This window comes from Trichosurus vulpecula, chromosome 2 (genome assembly GCF_011100635.1).
Source record: "Trichosurus vulpecula isolate mTriVul1 chromosome 2, mTriVul1.pri, whole genome shotgun sequence".
NCBI classification, from domain to species: Eukaryota; Metazoa; Chordata; class Mammalia; order Diprotodontia; family Phalangeridae; genus Trichosurus; species Trichosurus vulpecula.
Window position 1 is genome coordinate 122661248 of NC_050574.1, and position 16803 is coordinate 122678050.

General features: G+C 38.6%; 1 protein-coding gene and 1 non-coding gene across 2 annotated transcripts in view; one reads left to right on the forward strand and one right to left on the reverse strand.

Annotated features, from left to right (window-relative positions):
• The window catches only part of XRRA1 (X-ray radiation resistance associated 1), a 112936-nt gene that overhangs the window by 23301 nt on the left and 72832 nt on the right, over nucleotides 1-16803 (forward strand). The gene's annotated exons all lie outside the window — the stretch shown is intronic.
• LOC118840532 lies at nucleotides 8059-8164 on the reverse strand. The gene has a single exon (XR_005009715.1). It is a non-coding gene; the product is annotated as a U6 spliceosomal RNA (small nuclear RNA).

Below are 16803 nucleotides of genomic sequence, written 5' to 3' on the forward strand. Positions count from 1 at the left end.
AAATTATGGACCCAATTTCCCTAATGAATATTGATGCAAACATTTTAAATAAAATACTAGCAAGGAAAATGCAGTAATATATCACCAGAATCATACCCTATGACTAGGTGGGATTTATACCAGAAATGCAAGACTGTTTCAATATTAGGAAACCTCTCAGCATAATTAGCCATAGAAATAACAAAACCAACAGAAATCATATGATTATCTCAATAGATGCACCCATTCCTATTAAAACACTAGAGAGTATAGGAATCAATTGAGTTTTCCTTAGAATGATAAGTAGTATGTATCTAAAACCATTAGCAAGCATTGTCTGTAATGAGGATAAACTAGAAGCCTTCTCAGTAAGATCAGGGGTAAAGCAAAAATGTCCATTATCACTGCTATTATTCAATATTGTACTGGAAATGTTAGCTATAGCAATAAAACAAGAAGAAAAAACTGAAGGAATCAGAATAGGCAATGAGGAAACAAAACTATCACTCTTTGCAGATGCAATAATGGTATATTTAGAGGTTCTTAGAAATCAACCAAAAAGCTAGTTGAAATAATTAAAAACTTTAACAAAATTGTAGGATATAAAATAAACCCACATAAATCATCAGCATGACTATATATTACTACAAAAGTCCAGCAGCAAGAGATAGAGAAATTCCATTTAAAAATAACTGTAGAAAATATAAAATGTTTTAGAGTTTACCTGCCAAGACAAATTCAGGAACTATATGAACACAATTACAAAACATTTTTCACATAGATAAAGTCAGATCTAAATAATTAGAAAAATATTGAGGCAGGGCCACAACAGCAGAGCAAAGGCTTGAGCTTTCCCCCAAACCCCTCCAAATACCTTTAAATAATGTCTCCAAGAGAGTTCTAGAGGAGCAGAAACCACAAAAATAAAAACTGAATGAAACAATTTTTCAGGCCAAGACAACTTAAAAGATTGGCAGGAAAGGTCTGTTGCACCAGCGTGAGAGTGGAGCACAGTATAACATAGGTTGCACCAGCACAGATTGGGCCCTAGCAAACCAGGAGCAGGCCTCAGGGTGACTAAATCAGTGGCAACAGTGGCAATTTCCAGACCTCTCAGCTGATAGATGGTAAGGGGATTAGAAAATGGGTCGGGAGGTGATTTACAGGGGTCCCTTTGCTGTCTCCAGGGGTAGGACTCTGTTGCATTGCCTATACTTGTATATGGGTCGCAGTCCTAGGTCTTAGTCCCAGGGTGAGGAGGAGCACTACCACAGCCCAGCTTGCCGCTTCCAGGGAGCAAGGACTCTGGTCACAATTCCAGGGCTGAATAGAGTGCTTGTGGTCATGCATGCAACAATGCACAGTACAGGTTGTTGTGTGGTTTGTCCTTTGTTCTCAAAGAGGACCATGACATCAGGGAGATGATGCCATGACTTGCAAGTGAGTTTGATTTAAGTGAGAGAGGGCTATGCAAAGTCACCAGCCTCATTTTCTCCTGCAGAGCCATCTGGATCTAGTGGCCAGATATAGATCAGGACAATTGGAGATGGTCCAGGAAGCAGTGGGAGACCTTGGCCTTTTTAAGCTACAGTCTTTAACAGGTCTCGATTTAATTGGGATTCAGGTTAAGAAATGAGCCAAGGGATAGCCCCTTTAATAAAAAAAATCAAACTGGGATGGGAAGACTCTCAGGAGTGCACAGTATAGCAGAATAGTAAACACAGTTGTCCACAGTTCATATCACCTTGGAAGAGCCAAAAACTTACAGGTCCCCAGAATTACCTCTGAAAACAGCTGCACAAAAAACCTTAAGCTTAGGACAGTGCCCCTCCACTTGGGAAGCAGAGCCCCACTTTAGTATAGAATTAAAAGTCAAGAAATAGTCTGGAAAATGAGCAAACAACAGAAAAGAAAATTTGTGACTGTAGAAAGTTACTGTGATGACAAGAAAGATCAAAACACAGACTCAGAAGAAGGCCACAAAGTGAAAATCACTGCATCCAAAGCCTCAAAGAAAAATATGAATTGATCTCACTCAGGCCATGGAAGAGCTCAAAAAGGACTTTAAAAATCAAGTAAGAGAGGTAGAGGAAAAATTGGGAAGAGAAATGAGAGTGATGCAAGAAAGTCATGAAAAATAGAGTCCACAGCTTGATAAAGGAGGCACAAAAAATACTGAAGAAAAATCACACCTTAAAAAACAGAATAGGCCAAATGGTAAAAGATGCAAAAAAGTCCAGTGAAGAGAAGAATGCCTTGAAAAGCAGAGTTGGCCAAATGGAAAAAGATATACAAAAATTCACTGAAGAGAACTTAAAAAGTAGAATTGGCCAAACGGAAAGTGATATACAAAAGCTCACTGAAAAAAAATAATTCCTTAAAAGTTAGAATTGGGCAGGTGGAACATAATGACTTTATGAGACATCAAGAAAGAACCAAACAAAATCAAAAGGATGGAAAAATAGAAGAAAATGTGAACTATCTTATTGGAAAAACAACTGACCTAGAAAATAGATCCAGGAGAGATAATTTAAGAATGATTGGACTACCTGAAAGTCATGATAAAAAAAAAAGAGCTTAACAGATTTCAGAAAAATCTGGACTTATGTGAACTGATGCTAAATGAAGCAAGCAGAATCAGAAGAACATTGTACACAGTAACAGAAACGTTGTGTGATGACCAACTTTGATAGACTTAGCTCTTCTCAGCAATGCAGAGATTTGAGACAATTCCAAGGGACTCATGATGGAAAATGCTGTCCGTATCCAGAGAAAGAACTGTGGCATCTGAATGCAGATCAAAACATACTATTTTCTTCTTTTTGTTTGTTTTTTTTCCTTGTAGTTTTTCCCCTTTGTTCTGATTCTTCTTTCACATGTTTAATATGATTGTACATGTATAGCCTATATCAGATTGCATGCTGCCTTGTGGTAGGGAAGGGAAAGGGGAAAATTTGGAACTCAAAATCTTGTAAAAGTGAATGTTGGAAACTATTTTTGCATGCAATTGGAAAAAATAAAATACTATTAAGTGGGAGGATAAAAAAGAGCCTAGACATCATCTTTCAAGAAATTATCAAGTAAAAATATCAATTGCTTGTGGGTAAACCAAGATGATATAATAAAAATGACAATTTTGCCTAAATTAATTTATTTATTCAGTGCCATGCCAAACTACCAAAAATTATTTTATAGAGCAAGAAAAAATAGCAACAAATTTTATCTTGAAAAACAAAAGGTCAAGAATACCAAAGGAATTAATGAAAAAAATGCAGAGGAAGGTGGCCTAGCCATATCAGATCTAAAACTATATTACAAAGTGGTAACCATCAAAACTATCTGGTTATGGCTAAGAAATAGACTGGTAGACTAGTGGAATAGATTAAATACATAAGACATCATAGTAAATTACCATAGTAACCTAGTGTTTGATAAACCCAAAGACTTCAGCTTCAGGGATAAGAGCTCACTAAATGACAAAAACTACTGGGAAAACAATATGGCAGAAACTAGGTATAGACCAACATCCTACACCATATACCAAGATAAGGTCAAAATGGGTACATGATTTAGATATAAAGGATGATATAATAAGCCAATTAGGAGAGCAAGAAATAGTTTAGGGACCATTATGACATGTAATATTGGTCATTTTGGTTATATTGAATTGAGAAGGTTTTGCACAAATAAAACCAATGCAACCAAGACTAAAAGGAAGGCAGAAAGTCGGGAAACAATTTTTATAGCAAGTATTTCTGATTTCTCAAATATATAGAGAACTGAGTCAAATTTAGAAGAATACAATCCATTCTCCAATTGATATTTGGTCAAAGACCATGAACAGGCAGTTTTCAGATGAAGAAATTAAAGCTACCTATGGTCATATGAAGAAATGCTCTAAATCACTGTTGATTAGAGAAATGCAAATTAAACAACTCTGAGGTACCACTTACACCTATCAGATTAAGTAATATGATGGGGAAGGAAAATGATAAATTTGGAGAGGACATAGGAAAATTGGGACAGCAATGCATTGTTGATGGAGTTATGAACTGACCCAACTATTCTGGAGAGCAATTTGGAACTATGCCCAAAGGGCTATAGAACTGTGCATATCTTTTCATCCCACAATTCACTATTAGATCTATACCCTAAAGAGATCACTGAAAGGAAAAAAGGACCTACATGTACAAAAAGTACTTATAGCAGCTCTTTTGATGGTGGCAAAGAATTGGGAATTGAGGATATGCCCATCAATTGGGGAATGACTAAACAAGTTATGTTATATGAATGTAATGTAATACCATTGTGGTATTACATTATATCTGAGCAGACAGATTTCAAAAAAAACCTGGTAAGGCTCACATGACCTGATGCAAAGTGAAGTGAGCAAAACCAGAAGAACATTGACCATAGTATCAACAACATTATACAATGATCATCTATGAATAACCTAGCTCTTCTCAGAAATACAATGATCCAAGACAATTCCAAAGGACTCATGATGGAAAATGCTATCCACATCCAGAGAAAAAACTGATGGAGTCTGAATGCAGATCAAAGCATACTATTTCCATATTATTTTTTTCAAGAGTCTTTTGGCCTGTTTCTTCTTTCCCAATATATGGAAATATGTTTTGCATGATTGCAATATATAACCTGTGTTAAATTGTAACCCTTTTAGGGAAGGAATGGTAAGGGAGAGAGGGAGATAATTTGGAACTCAATTTTTTAAAAAACATGAATGTTAAATATTGTCTTTACATGTAGTTGGGGGAAAAATAAAATACTATTAAAAATAAAAAGAGATAAATGAGGAAAAAAAGACTAACAAACATGAAGCAATTAGCAGACTAGCTATCTTCTAACTAAGCATCGCATCTATCTTGGGTCTATGTTTCCAATTTTACTACTTGCTACTGTCCTACATGAACCTTGGACTAAACTTTCTACTGTCTCTCACATGTCCCAGGCTCATTCCCACCTCAAAACCTTGTGTTGTACTATTCCGTGCTGTGGAATGCTCTCTCATCTTCTCTCTTATGCTTTTGTTATACAGACAGCGAGCAAGACATGCCACAGAGTATAAGTTTTAAATGGAGAAGTTTATTAGCCGGCATCAATTAGGGGCAATTAAATCTGCCCAAATCAAACGGCCCTCCATAGAAGTGGAAGTGTAGTTTATATAGAGAATACAGGATACAGTGGTTAATTATCTCTTGAAATGTCGTTTTGCAGACTCGGCACGCCTGTACCTTTTATGACCATGATAAAAGGAACCTCCTTAATAGATTGTAGATACAACATATCAGATAGCTGACAAAGTGTCAACTGAAATTACAACCCAGGATCCCTGTGTCCATCTTGCCATAACTCCCACAACTAGGAAGGCTCAAGATAAGGCAGAAGTCATATAATTCAAGATAATGTCTAGGGCCAAGGCTTTCATCCTTAATGGCCATGGACAGACCAAGGGACACTCCAGCTCAGTCTGTTGACATAAGATAGAGACATCTCTGAGCCCACTCAGTTAGACAAAGGAAGATCGTTAGGCATTAGGCTTTTCCTGGTAATTAGCTTACATTCCTTGGAAAAGTCTTGGGGGCCCAGAACACTAGCCAAACGGCAAGAACTCAGTCTGTTTTTTTCTTATGCAAACTGGGGTTTGTAGTTAGGGTCTGGGGGCAGGGTTTTTCTAGCAATAGCTGGTGGTTCAGGTATCACACTTTCTACTCATTTCCATCCTTTAAGATTCACCTCAGGTCCCAGTTTTTCCATGAAGCCTTGGGTGATGGTCTTGCCCCTCTGAAATCATAGTATGTCATTTTCTGTATCACTTGTTTGACCAAATAAATACTAACTGGCAATTATTATAACCAGAGATTGCTAGTCAGAAAGCCCTTTACTACATTATGTCATTTGATCCTGACTATAATTCAATAAGGTAGGCAATAGGGAAACATTATTATGCCCATTTTGCAGAAAAGGAAACTGAAGTTCAGAAAGGGGCAGTGAGTGTCACTCAGCTACTCCCAGACCTGGGACTCAGACTCAGATGTTCTGAATCCAAGTCTCAGGCTCATGCCATTATGACATTTTGTGTTTTGTTGTTCAGTCCTGTTTGACTCTTCTTTCTTGGGTAAAGATACTAGAGTGGTTTGCCATTTCCTTCTCCAGCTTATTTTACAGATAAGGAAACTGAGGCAAACAGGGTTCAGTGACTTGCCCAGGATCACAGAGCTACTAAGTGTTTGAGACCAAATTTGAACTCAGGAAGATGAGTCTTCCTGACGCCAGGCCTGGCAGTCTGTCCACTATACCACCTAGCTATCCATGATACATTTTATCTCCACAATATACATCATCAGTCACAACCAATAGCAGTTTAGATTCAAAGGCAGCAAAGTGGAGCCATAGCACACAGAGTGCTGGGCCAGGAGTCAGGAAGATCTAAATTCCAGTCTGGACTCAGACATTACCTAACTGTGTGACCATGGACAAATCACACAACCTCTGTTTACCTCAGTTTCCTCAACTTTTGAAAGGGTTGATAATAACACCTACCTCCCAAGGTGTCTGTGAGGATCAAATGAGATCATACTTTTAATTGGTGCTTAGCACAGTGCCAGACATGGTCAGCTCTAGGTAAACGCATATTCCCTCTTCTCCCCTCTACCCTTTCTATCACATACATCATCATGATCAATAATGTCTTACATTTGTACAGTATAGTATGTGAAAGTCTGTAATACATTTTACCTATATTATCTCACTTCAGCTTTACAACAACACCATGAGACTGGGAGTGTATGTATCACTGTTTCTAATTTTTTTTGGTGTGAAACTGTTACTTCACCAGTGTGAGGAACTCCCATGCTAGGAACAACCTTACACTTTTGTATTTTGATAAATATGCATCCATTTCATTTGTTACAGTTTTACATTGGCGCATAATTGAGCAAAATAGTTTCTAATAATTTCTTTTATACTTGTGAATTCTCCTTTTTGCATTTTTGATACTGGTAGTTTGCTTTTCTTCTTTATTTTTTAAAGTCAAACTAGCTAATAGTTTACCTATTTTTTTTTAAACAGCTTCTACTTTTGTCAATTTAGTGTTGGAGTTTTTCATCTCAATTTTGCTAATCTCTTCTTTGATTTTCAGAATTTCTGTTTTAGGGAAGGGGAAGGGAATAAGTACTTGTACAGCAACTACTATTCTGGGCACCAAGCTGAGTGATTTATAAATAGTACCTCATTTGATCCTGACAATAACCCCGCCATGTAAGAGATACACACACATGATCTCATTTGATCCTGACAACAACCCTGCAATGTAGGAGACAAACACACACACACATTTTTTTAATTTGTTGATTTTCTAGGGTTTTAAAAATTATATCCATTGATCTGTTCTTTTTTCTTTTTTGATGTTGAAAGTGCTTAGAATTAAAATTTCCCCTAAAAACAGCTTTCGCTGCATCCCCCTATATTAGATAACTGTCCACAACAAGAGAACCCTTAGCATTTAACAAAATATAATAAAATGAATTAGCAAAAAGCAAAAAAGAAGAACAAATTTCATTTATCTCTTCTCTCTCTCTTGGTCTTTCTGAATTTCTCTGTCCTTAGTTTCTTTTCCTTTCCTCCCCTCTCCTCTCTTTCTTTCCTCTTCCTTTCTTATATAGTCAGTGTTCTAGTTCTGATTTTGCTTTCCATTTCTTAAGGTGATGTTTCCATATTTCCTTACATGCTTTATACTTAGCATTTTTATGTATTCTGTTGTAAATATAGCATAATTATTTATTCAGACATTTTCCAAGTTTTGAAATATAGGTTATTTCCAGTTTCTCACTATTACAATATGAAATAATAAATATTTCTATACAAATAAGTTTTTCTTTCCTTTTTATGCCACATTTGGCTTAAAAAGCTGTCAATGAAACACAGGGCTAAAAGGTGTGATCACTTCTGTGACTCATTTCATATTGCTATAATGTCTACAGTCCCACTAAAAGTGTATTAGAAGGCCAGTTTACCCCATTCTATCTCTCTCTCCACCAGCACTGGATCTTATCTTTTAAAAATATAAAATACTTAATGATTTTACATGTTATCCTTGCATAGGGGACACGCTAGCCTCTTCTGTATTTTCTAATATTAGTATGTATACTGAGAAAGTGAACATCCTAGGTTTATGGTTTTTTGCTATTTCATGACTGATGTTCAATTTAGTACCTAGGAATTAAGTTGCGTTTCGTTTTGGTGCCATCTACTCTACTGAATATTTTGTTTGATGCTAGCATCTACCTTGGTAGTTTAACTTGAGCAGGTGGCTCCCCAGGTTGGAACTAAGGGTTTAAGAAAGAGCCAGGTTTCCTCCTCCAGCTGCTCACAGATTTTCCCTCTTGGTTTCAGTCTCTGGCTCAAAGACCAGGACTTTAATCCTGCATATTCCTTCCTTTGCCTGATTAATGGAAGAGCAGCAGCAAGATGAGGAATGGAGAGAAGCACTGGATACCAGCCAACTTGTTGTATAACTGTTAAGACCATTTCTTCAGAAGCTTTGCAAAGGCCTCATCATGTAAATCAATATTAATATGGGATTCTGTTACAAAACTGTCTTTAGAGAAGTGTTGTGTAGATTGGGCTTTGTCTCCAAATTCAGCTTTTTCAAGGCAATTTATATCTTAAGAATGAAATTGCCCAATTACTTTCAATAAGCTCTGGGGTTCAGGGGTCCTCAATTTTCTTTCTTTTCTTTCCTTTTTTCATATTTTATTATTTAATATTTTAGTTCTCAACATTGATTTCCACAAGATTTTGAGTTACAAATTTTCTCCCCATTTCTACCCTCCCCCCCACTCCAAGATGGCATATATTCTGATTGCCCCGTTCCCCAGTCAACCCTCCCTTCTGTCACTCCAGTGCCCCCACCCATCCCCTTTCCCCTTACTTTTTTGTAGGGCAGGGTAGATTTCTATGCCTATTCCCTATATATCTTATTTCCCAGTCGCATGCAAAAACAACTTTTTTTTGAGCATCTGCTTTTAAAACTTTGAGTTCCGAATTCTCTCCCCTCTTCCTTCCCCACCCACCTTCCCTAAGAAGGCAAGCAATTCAACATAGGCCACACATGTATCATTATACAAAACGCTTCCACAATAATCATGTTGTGAAAGGCTAACTATATTTCCCTCCTTCCTATCCTGTCCCCCTTTATTCAGTTTTCTCCCTTGACCCTGTCCCTTTTTGAAAGTGTTTGCTTTTGATTACCTCCTCCCCCTATCTGCCCTCCCTTCTATCATCCCCCCTTTTTTATTCCCTTCCCCATACTTTCCTGTGGGGTAAGATACCCAATTGAGTGTGTATGGTATTCCCTCCTCAAGTCAAATCTGATGAGAGCAAGATTCACTCATTCCCCCTCACCTGCCCCCTCTTCCTCTCCAATAGAACTGCTTTTTCTTGCCACTTTTATGTGAGATAATTTACCCCATTCTATCTCTCCCTTTCTCCCTCTCTCAATATATTCCTCTCTCACCTCTTAATTTTATTTTATTTTTTTTAGATATCATCCCTTCATATTCAACTCACCCTGTGCCCTCTGTCTATACATACATACATACATATGTATGTATGTATGTATGTATGTATGTATGTATGTATGTATATTCCCTTCAACTACTCTAATACTGAGAAAGGTCTCATGAATTACACACATCATCTTTCCATGTAGGAATGTAAACAAAACAGTTCAACTTTAGTAAGTCCCTTATGATTTCTTTTTCTTGTTTACCTTTTCATACTTCTCTTGATTCTTGTATTTGAAAGTCAAATTTTCTATTCAGCTTTTTTCATTGAGAAAGCTTGAATGTCCTCTATTTTGTTAAAAATCCATATTTTGCCTTGGAGCATTATACTCAGTTTTGCTGGGTAGGTGATTCTTGGTTTTAATCCTAGCTCCATTGACCTCCAGAATATCATATTCCAAGCCCTTCAATCCCTTAATGTAGAAGCTGCTAGATCTTGTGTTATCCTGATTGTTTCCACAATACTCAAATTGTTTCTTTCTGGCTGCTTGCAGTATTTTCTCCTTGTCCTGGGAATTCTGGAATTTCGCAACAATATTCTTAGGAGTTTTCTTTTGGGGATCTTTTTCAAGAGGTGATAGATGGATTCTTTCAATTTCTATTTTACCCTCTGGTTCTAGAATATCAGGGTAGTTTTCCTTGACAATTTCTTGAAAGATGTTGTCTAGGCTCTTTTTTTGATCATGGCTTTCAGGCAGTCCAGTAATTTTTAAATTATCTCTCCTGCATCTATTCTCCAGGTCAGTGGTTTTTCCAATGAGATATTTCATTGTCTTCCATTTTTTCATTCCTTTGGTTCTGTTTTATAATATCTAAATTTCTCATGAAGTCACTAGTTTCCACTTGCTCCAATCTAATTTTTTTTATTTATTTATTTATTTATTTATTTGTTTGTTTGTTTGTTTGTTTGTTTGTTTTTAGTTTACCACACACGGTTCTACATAATTTTGAGTTCCAGATTTTCTCCCCTCCCTCCCCCCTCCTTCCCCAAGATGGCATGGAATCTCATATAACTACCATGTATAACTTCACCTTGAATTAATTTATACACTAGTCAAGTTGTGGAGAATTATGACCAATGGAATGAATCATGAGAAAGAAGAAAAAGAACCAAAAAAAAAAACAACCCAAAAACAAAAACAAAAGAGAAGCAAAAAAGGCGAGCATGTAACGCACCTCAATCTGTATTCAAACTTCACAGTTCTTTCTCTGGATGAAGATAGCATTCTCCAACGTGAGTCCTCTGGAGTTGTCCTTGCACCTTACGTTGCTGAGAAGAGCAAAGTATGTCAGGGTTGGTCCTCACAGAATCCATATATCTGTGGCTGTGTACAATGTTCTCCTGGCTCTGCTCCGCTCACTCAGCATTATGTCGTATAGGTTTTTCCAGGTTGTTACGAAGTCCGTATCATCCCCATTTCTTATGGCACAATAGTATTCCATTACCTTCATATACCACAGCTTGTTCAGCCATTCCCCAATTGATGGGCATCCCTTTGATTTCCAATTCTTGGCTACCACAAAAAAGATCCGCTATAAATATTTTTGTACATATGGGTCCTTTTCCCGCTTGTGTGATTTCTTTGGGATACAACCCTAGAAGTGGTATTGCTGGGTCAAAGGGTATGAACATTTTTATAGCCCTTTGGGCATAGTTCCAAACTGCTCTCCAAAATGGCTTGATCAGCTCACAACTCCACCAGCAATGTAACAGTGTTCCAATTTCCCCACATCCTTTCCAGCGTTTATCATTTTCCTGTTTTGTTATTTTAGCCGATCTGACAGGAGAGATGTGGTATCTAAGAGTTGTTTTGATTTGCATTTCTCTAATCAGTAGTGATCCAGAGCATTTTTTCATATGCCTATAGATAGCTTTAATTTCTTCCTCTGAAAACTGCCTGTTCATATCCTTTGACCATTTCTCAATTGGGGAATGGCTTGTATTCCTATATATTTGGCTCAGTTCCCTGTATATTTTAGAGATGAGGCCTTTATCAGAGATACTAGTTGTAAAGACACTGTCTATTTCTTCCAGTAGCTCCCTTAATCTCTCCTCTAAGAATTTGTATGCCATACCATATATGTTAAAGAATGATACTGCTTCATTGTTTATGGTGCCTTTTAGCAGAATATAATGTCCTTCCTTATCTCTTTTAATTAAATCTATCTTTACTTTTGCTTTGTCTGAGATTAGGATTGCTACACCTGCTTTTTTTACTTTAGCTGAGGCACAATATATTTTGCTCCAGCCTTTTACCTTTACCCTATGTGTATCCCCCTGTTTCAAATGTGTTTCTTGTAAACAGCATATTGTAGGATTATGGTTTTTAATCCATTCTGCTATCTGCTTCTGTTTTATAAGAATGTTCATCCCCTGCACGTTCAGAGTTATGATTTCTATCTGCGTCTTTTTCTCCATCCTAATTCCCCCTGTTTATGCTTTTATTTCTCCCTTTCCCCTTCTCCTCCTCAACAAAGTTTTGCTTTTGACTGCCGCCTTCCTCAGTTTACCCTCCCTCTTTATTCCCCTCCCTTATCTTACCATTTCCCACTTGCTACTCCTCCTCTCCCTTCTGACCACCCCCCTCCCTTTTTACCCCCTTTCCCCTCCTACTTCCCGTAGGACAAGTTAGATTTCTAAACTTATCAGGGTATATTATTCCCTTCTTGAACTAGATCAGATGACAGTAAAGCTCAAATACTGCTCTTCTCCCTCCCTTCTTTCCCTCTACTATAATATGTTTTTGTGCCACTTCATTTGGTGTAATTTACCCTTTTCTACTACCTCCTTACCGCTTCTCTCATAGCCCTCCCTTTATATCTCTTACTTATATTTTATATCTTTACATCAATTAATTTATACAGGCATTCACAACCTATGTATATCCCTTTCAATTGTCATAATAGCTGTACCATTCTCAAGACTGACTTATATATGTATATATATATATATATATATATATATATATATATATATATATATATATATATATATATATATGTGAAACATACATAAGATGATATAATCCCACATACAGATGTAAACAACCTGCCCTTATTGGTTAATAAGGCTTGTGGGGTTTTTCCCCCGGTTACCTTTTTATGTCTCTCTTGAGTTTTGTATTTGGAGATCAAATTTTCCATTGAATTCTGGCCTTTTCATCAGGAAGGTCTGGAATTCCCTTATTTCATTGAATGTCCATCGCCTTGCCTGAAAAATTATTCTTAGTTTTGCTGGGTAGTTGATCCTTGATTGTAGTCCCAGCTCCTTTGCCCTTTGGAATATCATATTCCAATTTCTCCTGTCTTTTAATGTGGAAGCTGAGAGATCCTGCGTGATCCTGACTGTAGTTCCACGATATTTGAATTGCTTCTTTTTGGCTGCTTGCAGTATTTTCTCCTTGAGTTTATAGTTCTGAAATTTGGCTATAATATTTCTTGGTGTTTTCAGTTTGGGATCTCTTTCAGGCGGTGATCGGTGAATTCTTTCAATGACTATTTTGCCCTCTGGTTCTAGGACCTCTGGGCAGTTGTCTTTGATAATTTCTTCGAAGATACTCTCAAGGCTCTTTTTTTCATCGTGGATTTCCGGTAGAGCAATAACTCTTAAATTGTCTCTCCTGGATCTATTTTCCAGGTCAGTTGTTTTGCCAATCAGATATTTCACATTTTTTTCTATTTTTTCATTCTTTACGTTTTGTTTTACTACTTCTTGGTGCCTCATAGATTCATTAGCTTCCACTTGCTCAACTCTAATTTTTAATGAGTTAGTGTTTTCATTTTGCTTTTGAGTCTCCTTTTCCAATTGGTTGATTTTGCCTCTCAGGGTGTCATTTTCTCTCTCTAGATGCTGAATCTCCATAGCCATTTCGCCAATCTTGTTCTTTAGGGACTTGATTTCATCAGTGGATTTTTTTTCCATTTTTTCTTTTAGTTCCCTAGTTTGGTTTTTAAAATCCTCCTTTAGTTCTTCCAGCAATGCTTTTTGGGCTGGAGACCAGTTCATACTACCTTTTGAGGTATCCGATGTATCTACAGTGTCATTGCTGTCTTCTTCCATATTGGTATTTTGATCCTGCCTGTCTCCATAAAAAGAATCTATTGTCCTCGGTTTTTTTGTATTCTTCTTCATGTTTGTTGTTTTGCCTTTTCCTGGCGTTACAACAAATTTCTGCCTTTGGGCCTCAGGGCTCTCTGTCCCAGCTTTCTTATTCTGGGGGGTTGTGAGTCTAGAATTATAGCCTTCAGTTTCCTGAGGTGTGGGGGAGGGGTCTGGCTCCCTGACGTCTCACTCCCTACGGGTGCTCTCCAGCACTTGCTTTTTAGCAATGGTCTCAGTTGTTTGTTGTTTGAGCTGATGTCTGGCACTTCCCCTGGGGGAGCAAGATTATGTCTGGGCTCCTGGCATTGACCCCTGCCGACTCTGCCCCTTTGGGACTGATGAACTTCTACTATTTGACCACTGAAGCCCCACTACTTTCTGCTCAGTTCCAGCGTTCTTTTTTTCCCCCCGAGGAATTCTCTGAGTGGGAAGGGGAGAGATTAGAGCCGTTTACCTGGCCATCATGCCTCCCAGAAGTTCAAGAATCCGCGTTTCATACGTTTGGGCTGCAAACCTCAGGAGTCGGTGTTTCCCAGCCAGTGGCGTTGCGCTGCCTCTCCTCGCTTCCACAGACTGCCATCCTGTGTTGGGAGGCCTGGGGATCTCCGCCAGTTTCAGGCGCCCAGCTTTCTCCCAGCCTGTCCCCCACGTGGATTTCCTGGCCAGCCGCCTCCGCTTTGGTCTGGAGCAGCTCCACACCGAGCACTCTCCGAGCCTACAGGTTCATGCCTTCGGCCTTTCAGACTCTCCTGGCTCGGAAATTTGCCCCACGCAGACTGCTCACGGTTTCTGACTCTCTCAAATCTGCTCAAATTCACTTTTTTATAGGAATCTGACAGACCTTGTGAGAGAGCTCCGGTAAGATGCTGCCTTCATGCAGCCATCTTGGTTCTGCCCCCTCCAATCTAATTTTTAAGTTGGTGTTTTCTTCAGTGGTCTTTTGGACCTCCTTTTCCATTCAGCTAATTCTTCAAGGCATTCTTCTCTTCATTGGCTTTTTGGAGCTCTTTCGACATTTGGGTTAGTCTACTTTTTAAGGTGTTATTTTCTTCAGTATTTTTTGGGTCTCCTTTAGCAAAGCATTGACTTGTTTTTCATGGCTTTCTCGCATCATTCTCATTTCTCTTCCCAATTTTTCCTCTACTTCTCTTACTTGCTTTTCCAAATCCTTTTTGAGCTCTTCCATGGCCTGAGACCAATTCACATTTTTCTTGGAGGCTTTTGATGTAGGCTCTTTGACTTTGTTGACTTCTTCTGGCTGTATGTTTTGATCTTCTTTGTCACCAAAAAAAAAAAAAAAAGATTCTAGAGTCTGAGTCTGAATCTGCATCCTTTTTCACTGCCTGTTCATGTTCCCAGCCGACTACATAACCTTTGAGCTTTTTGTCAGGGTATGACTGCTTGTAGAGTAGAGAGCACTTTGTTCCAAGCTTTAGGGGCCTTTGCGCTGCTGTTTTCAGAGCTACTTCTATTCCACCATCACTGCAAGCTCTGCCATAGCAATGCTCCTCCTCCCCCAAGAACCACCAACCAGGACCACGACCCAGATCCAAGCAGGGCACAACAAGAGAACCTGCCTCTGTGCCCACAAAGTGCTCCTTGCACTCCCGCTCTGATCTGCTGCTTGATTCCTCCCACCATGTGAGCCAGGAGCCAGAAGCAATCACATTTGGAGCTCTGGAAGCAGCCACAGGAGCTTCCTGCTGCTGCCGCCACTACCACCATGCCACCTCTGCCACCCCCAGGGCTGGGGTCAGACCTCTCTCACCCCTATCCAGCAGTTTTCCCACTAACCTGCTCTGTGGTCTTTGGCGTTTGTGGGTTGAGAAGTCTGGTGACTGCCACAGCCCAATGATTCATGGCCTTCAGGCCTGCTCAGCCTGACCCCCAGTCTGGTTGGTCCTGGCGCAACCCATGCTGGGCTGCACTCCGTTCCCAGTACTGTGAAATAGATCCTTCCCAGTGACCATCTAGGCTGTCCTGGGCTGGAGACCTGCTTCCCTCTGCTGTTTTGTGGGTTCTGCGGCTCTAGAATTTGTTCAGAGCCATTTTTACAGGTGTTTGAAGGGATTTGGGGGAGAGCTTAAGCAAGACCCCGCTTTCTAGCTGCCATCTTAGCTCTGCCCCCAGGGTCCTCAGTTTTCAAATTCTAGTCTCCTCTATTTTCTTAGATAAGTGAGTGGCCAAGGTGACTCATGTTTCAGATACTTCAGAGCTCTGAAGTCCTTCTTCTTCTCATGTTGCCCTCAAACTATGCCCACTGGGCCCAGCATCACTGCTGAATGCGCTCATTTGAACTCTTTTACTTATCCCTCTCTGTAATTAATATTTACTGCCAGAGCTAACTCTTTCTCTACTTGCAAAGCTTGTCTAGTCTCATGCCTTCACTGACTGGGCATGCTCCCACCTGAATATTCTGCTATAAAACTCCATGACCAAAGAGGGGTGGGATGGAAACAAGGTGTCCCCCTCCCCCACCAACCTGCAGAGACAAAGAAAATTTCTCTCTCAAGAGTTATATCCTCCTCCATAGCTAATTCTCTTCCCTACTGTCAGAACTCACATTCCTTAGGGACTGATCTCAACTCCTCCCTAGAAAGTGTTTTTTAAATTGATTATAAACTTAAATAAACAATAATAAAAGAAAAAGAAACAAATTATAAACTTGGATACAAAATAAGAAAAAAAAGCATTGCCACGTGCACAGTAGAATGTAAGAAAGGATTCAAAATATATAGCAATAAATTTCCATTTCGAGAAAGCCTATATAATAAATACTACGCATTATGTTCAGAGTTGTCCACCTTTTCTTTGCTTCCTTGCGAGTTTTCTTTTGTTCTCTGTTGTTCAATTTTTACTTTGTTTTTTCCCCCTTCCTCTCCACCCCACCCCAAGAAGGCTACTATTATATATATATATATATATGTATGTATGTATGTATGTGTGTATATATATATATATATGTATGTATGTGTGTGTGTATATATATGTACATACACACATATAACACACATGTGCACATATATAAACATATATACATGCATATACACATACATTTACGTACACATACATATACTTAGATATCTGTAATTGTACTCATATATGAACATATATTCATATGCATCTATATAAAAC